This window comes from Canis aureus, chromosome 28 (genome assembly GCF_053574225.1).
Source record: "Canis aureus isolate CA01 chromosome 28, VMU_Caureus_v.1.0, whole genome shotgun sequence".
Taxonomy (NCBI): Eukaryota; Metazoa; Chordata; class Mammalia; order Carnivora; family Canidae; genus Canis; species Canis aureus.
In genome coordinates, this window is record NC_135638.1 from 35,327,046 (window position 1) to 35,335,123 (window position 8,078).

Consider the following 8,078-nt stretch of genomic DNA (forward strand, 5'->3'; position numbering starts at 1 on the left):
AACTCATATATACATATAACCAGTTGATTCCACTTATATGAAATATCTAGAATAGGAAAGTCCATAGAAATGGAAAGCTAACTGCATGGAAATGGGAATAGGATGTGACTTTCAAGAGACACAGGGCTTTATTTGTGGTGAATGAAAATATTTTGGAGCTACACAGTGGTAATAGTCACACAACACTGGAATGTACTAAATGCCATCGAATTGTACACTTTAAAAATCTTAAGTGAATTTCATCTTGATAAAAAACTATTTGAACTAATACATTATCAAGGTTTTAGGATCAAAACTTAATATTAAAAAACCAATTATACTTATATACATTTATAATGAACTTAGAAAACAGTTGTATTTGCAGCAGTATCAAAATTATAAAATACTTAGGAATAAGTTTAACAAAAGAAGTGCAAAACTGATCCTTTGGAAAAATACAAAATTTTAATCAAAAAATTAAATCTAGGCAAATGAAAGGACAGCTGTGTTCATGAATCAGAAAAGCTAATATTGTTAAGATGCCAATACTCCCCAAAATATTCTAAAAGTTTAACACCATCTGTATCAAAATTCATGCTGGCTTGCAGAAATAGGCAAACTGATATTAAAATTCCTAATCAAATTCAGAGGACCCAGAATAGCCAAATAAATCTTGAAGTATAAAGTTAGAGGACTCATATTTCCCAAATTCAAAACTTACTACAAAGTTAGAGTAATCAAAACAATGTGAAACTAGAATAAGAATAGATGTAAAAAATCAATGGAATAGAATTATGAGTCTGGAAATAAATCCTCACATTTACAATCAATTGATAATTGATACAGCAAGACAATTCAATGAGAAAAGCTTTTTCAACGAATAGTGCTGGGACAATGGGATATCAATGTGCAAAGTAATGAAATTGGACCTCTACCCTCATACCATATGTAAAAATTAATTCAAATGAATAAAAGGTCTAAATATAAGAGCTAACATTATAAAAGCTTTAGAAGAAAACAAAGGTGTGAATTTCCATGCCTTTGAAATAGACAAGTATTTGTTAGATATAACACTAAAAGCACCAAATACAAAAGCAAAAATTAATAAATTGGATATCATCAGAATTAAAAGCTTTTATGCTAAAACAAAATCATCTATACATGAAAATGGTGACCTGTAGAATAGGAGGAAATATTTGCAGATCATATATGTGAGAAGGGACTTATATTCAGAATGTATAAAGCAATCTCACAAGTCAATAAAAATAGTCTAATTAAAAAATGTGCAAAGAAGCTAACTACACATTTCTCCAAAGAAGATAGTCAAAAGACCAATTTTAAGACGCACTTAAAAAAGATGTTCAACATCATTAGCCATTGGTGTAACTCAAAACTACAATGAGGTACCACTCCACACTCACTGGGATAGGTAAAATTTAAAAAGATGAGAACAAGCATTAGTGAGGATGTGGTGAAACTGGAACCCTTGCATGCTTGTAGAAAATGTAAATTGATGCTGCCACTGTGGAAAACAGTCTGGTTATTCCTCAGAAGGTGTGATATAGTTACCCTTTGACTTGGCAGGTGTATGACAACAGACAAGTCCTAGCTATATACCCAAAAGAATTGAAAATATATGTCCACATGAAAACTTTTATATAAATAAATCACGGAAAATATCAGTGGACTGGTGAATGAATAAGTAAAAGGCAGTGTGTATCTATACAATGGAAACAGAGTTTTGATACAGAACTGCAACTTTATTTGAACTACAACATAGTTGAAAACAAGCTTGAAAATGTGTTGAGAGAAAGAAGCCATACGCAAAGATTTGTTTTGCAATTATTGTGATATGAGTGAGGTGAGTAACTTTTCTAAGGAGCTCCGGTGTCACAGCCTCTGAATTATATATACTGGAATGCAGATATACTAATAAAACACTAACCATACGGTCATATAAGCCTTGAAATTAATCAAGAATGTGCTTAGAAAAAAATTTCAGAGAACACATAGGTTATGTTTTTTTTTTTTTTTTTTATTGGTGTTCAATTTACTAACATACAGAATAACACCCAGTGCCCGTCACCCATTCACTCCCACCCCCCGCCCTCCTCCCCTTCTACCACCCCTAGTTCGTTTCCCAGGGTTATGTTTTGAATGTTTCGAACAATGAAAACAGACATCAAAAAAGACCTGCACATTCTCTTATTGGAGACCAAAGATAAATTTTGACTTTACCTATAATATTGAAATGCCTATTAGATTTAGACAAAAACCACCCACCTCAATTTCAGGTGACTGATCCACTTGTTCCTTTAAGAAATGTAAGTACGTCAAAGAAAGAGCTTTTTTTGAAGAGAATAAAATTTTTGAAAAATAATATTTTCTTTAGCATCCCAAGCCAAAGAACTGAACATTTTCTTAATGATCAACCTTGTGAGTCTGTCTCGATAGATGCTGAGCCCTCCATGTCCATGCTCTGGTCCAACTTTGGACCATACTAGATTATCCCCCTTCCCACTAATTGGTTCCATAATTCCTGGATTTGAGATAATAGAAATTGATGGTAGCTAATATTTAAGGAGTATGTGCCAGTTTACTGAGCATTAATACCTCTTGGCTCATGGGATCTTTGGAAATAGGCATTATTACAACTCTAATTCACAGATATGGAAACTGATGCTGTGGCAGGTTAAGTGTCTTGCCCTCAACTATGGAGCCTAGATCCAGGCTCAGACTCCAAAGGTTATACTCCCTCAGCAGTAGCCACACAAATTAGAATTGTGAAGTTCCTGACCAAATGTCTCAGTTTCATTTTCGACATCCTCTGCCACAATTCCACTGCCACCACCCATACTCTGTGAGACCAAGCCCTTGTAGATACAGGGTGAAAACCTCTTAAGGTAAAGATCTAGTATTCATATTAGGGCTGCAGTAAAATACCCACTGTTTCAATTATACAATTTTTGTCCTGAGAAAGAACAGGACTAGAAAAGAAAACGTAGTTGTTGCTAAATGGCTAAGATATAAATTGCCTTTATGAGTGTACAAATGGTAAGCCTTGAAGCATTTGTCTGCCTCTGGCAAGAACCCTGCGGCTTTATTATTATTCTGTGCTGGTTCCTTTGCTCTTCATAACATCAGGTTCTCCCAGATGGGCATATTCTATTTTAGAGGCAATGAAATGCTGAAGCTAAAGCAACCCTGAACACATCCTCCATTCTGGAATGACACTGGAGCAACATAAGCCATTAGGCTTTGGTCCCCAGACAGGCTGTGAGTCAATACTGGGTCAGGTCACAATGGGCATCCTGACATCCATGGCTTAATAGTGCCCTGTTTGTGGGCACACTGATATTAACCTTTGTTTGAAGTGATCTTGTTCCACCTTTGCTATGGCTCTATTGCTAGGTGAGATACACACTAGATTGAGAGTCTGCAAATTCTATCCCAAACCCCCACCCAGCTTTCCAGCCATGTGGTACAGACTCCATCTAGATTAGCTTGCTATCTTTTCAATGTCAAAGGAACATCAAGTCCACAAGTATATATCCAAATATTAAAGACATTTAAAATTGTATTTTATTGGAAATGACAATATTAATGATAGCGCTTTGAAGAAAAGAGCCCTTTCTCTGAAGAGAAAATCCTGGGGGGGGGGGGAAGCTTTAGTGAGTCTGAAGGATGATCAAGTACCTAAATACTTAATGCATAAATGTACATTATTTTATGCCTGGTGTTATTAGGCTAATATTGAATACTCTTGACATTCCATCAAATTGAAGCCTGTGCATCAAAATTCTGGCTCTGAGAATATTCATTGCAAAGGGCTTTCTGGGCAATTAGCTAATAGCTCCTGTGGGGCAGGCACAGAACCCAGAGTGATTATCATTAAGCTCTTCAGACCTGAACATGCCAGCAGTGAGACCCTCCCCTCTGTGTTTGTCATGAGAAAATCTGACATACTTAACAGCTCAGAGGAACAGCCATGCCAAATTGACACATCAGCTGTGAAAACCTTCGGGATTGAATTATTATTATTACTCCAGCAGCTCTCTTCTTTTATCATGGCTTTGAATCATCCCTGGCTTTTGCGGAGGGTCCTGTGCCAGCAGTTAAGTACAAGTTCTAGCTCTGAGTATGTGCCTGCTATTGTGACCCTCCAGCCAGTGAGTGCGGTCTTTAAAGTCTCTTTTAAATTTACCAACTGGCCTAACATGTACATCTTTCATAGGAGGATGAAGATGAAACTGGCAGGTGAGCCTGAAGATTAATGTTCACTGTTTGTTTCATTATCCTTACCGGATTCAACACTTAACAACTGATAAAGAGGTTTTATTTCTATTCTTACAAAGAAAAACAACAAGATATTCTTAGATACAGGCTTATAAGCCTTCAAAGATGCTTTTTTTTTTCTTTATTACCAGGACAAATGGATCAGAGTCTAATCTGCTTACAATGATGGTACTTGCACAGCGATTTTGGTGTGATCAAAGGATTATCTTCAGCATCTTCACACACTTAGGCAATTCATTTCATTTTTAGCATGTCAACCAATGTGGCAGACATTTTTGTCAAAAGGCATTTCTGGAATCTCAGTGTATTACCTCTTTGGGATCATACATCTGGAACATATAGCAGCCAATTTGGAATTATGGTAATAATCCCTTGCAAGCTCACAAAAAGGTAAAAATGCATTGAACTGGGGCAACACTAAGCTTGATTTTCACAGGAAACCACCTTCTGCTCTCTTCCAGTTAGAAATAATTTTACAATTCACAGATCATCTAATAAGAATACATGAGTGGTATGTTTTCCCATCACATATAAAATCTTTAATGCTGAGACTTAGCAGCTAAAATAATTTTTAAAATAAGCACTTTGTGTAGTAGTGCATGTCATTAGCACAGTTGCAAAAGAGCAAATCAAATACAATAAGAGCTTTATCACTGAAAAGGATCCATCAAACTCCTGCCTGCATGAATATAATGCTGGGTTCATGTATAGTTCCTGCCTTCAAAAATATATAAGTAGAGACAAAACCCTATCACAAGAAATAAGAGAATACAAATGATTTAAGTTTTTACTCAATGGCAATGGTAGCTTTCCGAGATTGTACATCCATGATATACAGACCACCATCCCCTTATTTAGAGCCCCTTTATTTCCATCTCTGGACACTGCTGTCCAGAGCACAACACTGTGCTCTTTCAAGAAAGGGTCTTGGGACTAACACTGCTGCCTCAAAACTCTGACTATAGCAAGCTACAAAGGTCTTCTCAGGGCTCAAGCTTTGGCAGGAACATCATGAGTTTCCACGGTGATTTCCCAACTCCCTATTTTTTTTTAAAGCACAAGCCACAATGGCCATATGTGCACCCACACTCATCAATATATATTGTATTGGCTCCAAGAAATAAAGAGATAACCATAACATCTGTTTTCAAGTTGCTTTAATCATTCTTCAGAAGGTACCTAAAGAGAAAATCATAGTAGTATTTCTAGTATTGCTCCAGAATGATCTAGTATAATGCTTTCTGATCAAAATGGAATATGTGCCACATGAACAGTTTTATTATTTTCTAGTTTCCCCATCAAAAGATAAAATAAAAAATTGAAATTAATTGTAATAATACATTTTATTTAACAGTATTCTAAAATATTATCATTCAACTTGTAGTCAATATAAGAATGTTAATGAGAGATTTTACATTTTTGTTTCATACTAAGTGCTTGAAATCTGTGGTATATTTTACAGTTACAGCACAGATTATTCTTGACCAGACACACTGCATGTGGTTAATAGTCACATGTGGCAATAATGCTGCCAAGTGCAGGTCTAGATAGCAAAATACAAGTTTTGGACTTCCATAGATACATGTGATGAATTGGATTACATGTACTTTATGCATTATTCATCCCAGTGTTACTATTTTTCTTTACTACATTTGTTTAATTATTCGCTCCCATGTGATTTGTTTCCAAAGTTATCAAGCAGTGCCTTCACAAGAGGTGACAGGGTTTAATTGAAACAGGCCCCCTTAAGTAAAGGGTGTGATTTTTTTCTTCAGGACACCTAAAGGTGCTGTTTGCTTGGGATGTAATAAACACATCAAAAGATTAATGAAGAATTAGGTATGAAAATAAATATACGCAGTTCAATCACAAATCTGGGGCTAATACAAATTCCGCAAAAAAAGCCTAAGTCCCTACTATGATTTTGTGTGCCCTTCAACAACTCAAACCTTGCTTTCCGTTCTGGCTTCCTTGCTCTCCACTTTCACAAAGCCACCCACTGATCTACTCAAACTGATTTATTTGACGTATCATCCACAAGCTTATAAGACAGGTGTTTTTACCACTGAGTTACAGGTAAGGAATATCAAGTTTGACAGGGTTCACTGGCATGCCCAAGTTCACAAATGTGCTAAGAGATAAAGCTGGGAAACAGATCTGACACTTTGTTGAGCACATCCCACTCCAGAGAGGCAAGAAGACTTAGACTCAGCAGACCCTTTAAGAAGGGTGTTCTTAGCTGCTCAGATGATAGCTTGAGTTGCCAAGCCATGCTTGGGAACTGCTTATGATTAGCTTGTTGTTCTGTGTGAAACAAACTGAGTATTTTACTACAAGCATTTGACTTGTGTTTTGCAGTAAAATACTGTACACATTCACCAAATACAAAGAATCAAGGAATTATAGTTTTATTTACATTTCAAACCATACTAAGTGTTTAACTTCTGATATTTCAAAGGCTGATCAGTCTAAGCTTGACAAGGTAATTTGAGGGAACATTACAATTGATGCTTTTGAAACTATTGTTGTGGCTTTGGGTTTTCCTGCTGTTGTTTCCAAAAACCTAGTATTTTATGTGGGTGACTAAAAAGTTGTTTTCATTTAGGAAATTGCTGGTATTGAAGGAATGAGTCTGTTGGTTAGCAAAATTTTATTTTTTAAATTATTTTTTAAATTTTTATTTATTTATGATAGTCGCAGAGAGAGAGAGAGAGAGAGAGAAAGAGAGAGGCAGAGACACAGGCAGAGGGAGAAGCAGGCTCCATGCACCAGTAGCCCGACGTGGGACTCGATCCCGGGTTTCCAGGATTGCGCCCTGGGCCAAAGGCAGGCGCTAAACCATTGCGCCACTCAGGGATCCCTAAATTATTTTTTTTATTAGAGTTCAATTTGCAAAAATATAGCATATCACCCAGTGCTCATCCCATAAAATGTCCCCCTAAGTGCCCGTCACCCAGTCACCCCACCCCCTGCCCACCTCCCTTTCCACCACCCCTTGTTCGTTTTCCAGAGTTAGGAGTCTCTCATGTTCTGTCTCCCTCACTGATATTTCCCACTCATTTTCTCTCCTTTCCCCTTTATTCCCTGTCACTATTTTTTATATTCCCCAAATGAATGAGACCATACAATGTTTGTCCTTCTCTAATTGACTTATTTCACTCAGCATAATACCCTCCAGTTCCAACCACATTGAAGCAAATGGTGGGTATTTGTCATTTCTAATGGCTGAGGAATATTCCATTGTATGCATAGACCTCATCTTCTTTATCCATTCATCTTTCGATGGACACCGCGGCTCCTTCCACAGTTTGGCTATTGTGGCCATTGCTGCTAGAAACATCGGGGTGCAGGTGTCTTGCCGTTTCACTGCATCTATATCTTTGGGGTAAATCCCCAACAGTGCAATTGCTGGGTCGTAGGGCAGGTCTATTTTTAACTCTTTGAGGAACCTCCACCCAGTTTTCCAGAGTGGCTGCACCAGTTCACATTCCCACCAACAGTGCAAGAGGGTTCCCTTTTTTCCACATCCTCTCCAACATTTCTTGTTTCCTGCCTTGTTAATTTTCCCCATTCTCACTGGTGTGAGGTGGTATCTCATTGTGGTTTTGATTTGTATTTCCCTGATGGCCAGTGATGCGGAGCATTTTCTCATGTGCTTGTTGGCCATGTCTATGTCTTCCTCTGTGAGATTTCTGTTCATGTCTTTGGCCCATTTCATGATTGGATTGTTTCTTTGTTATTGAGTTTAATAAGTTCTTTATGGGTCTTGGATACCAGCCCTGTATCTGATACATCATTTGCAA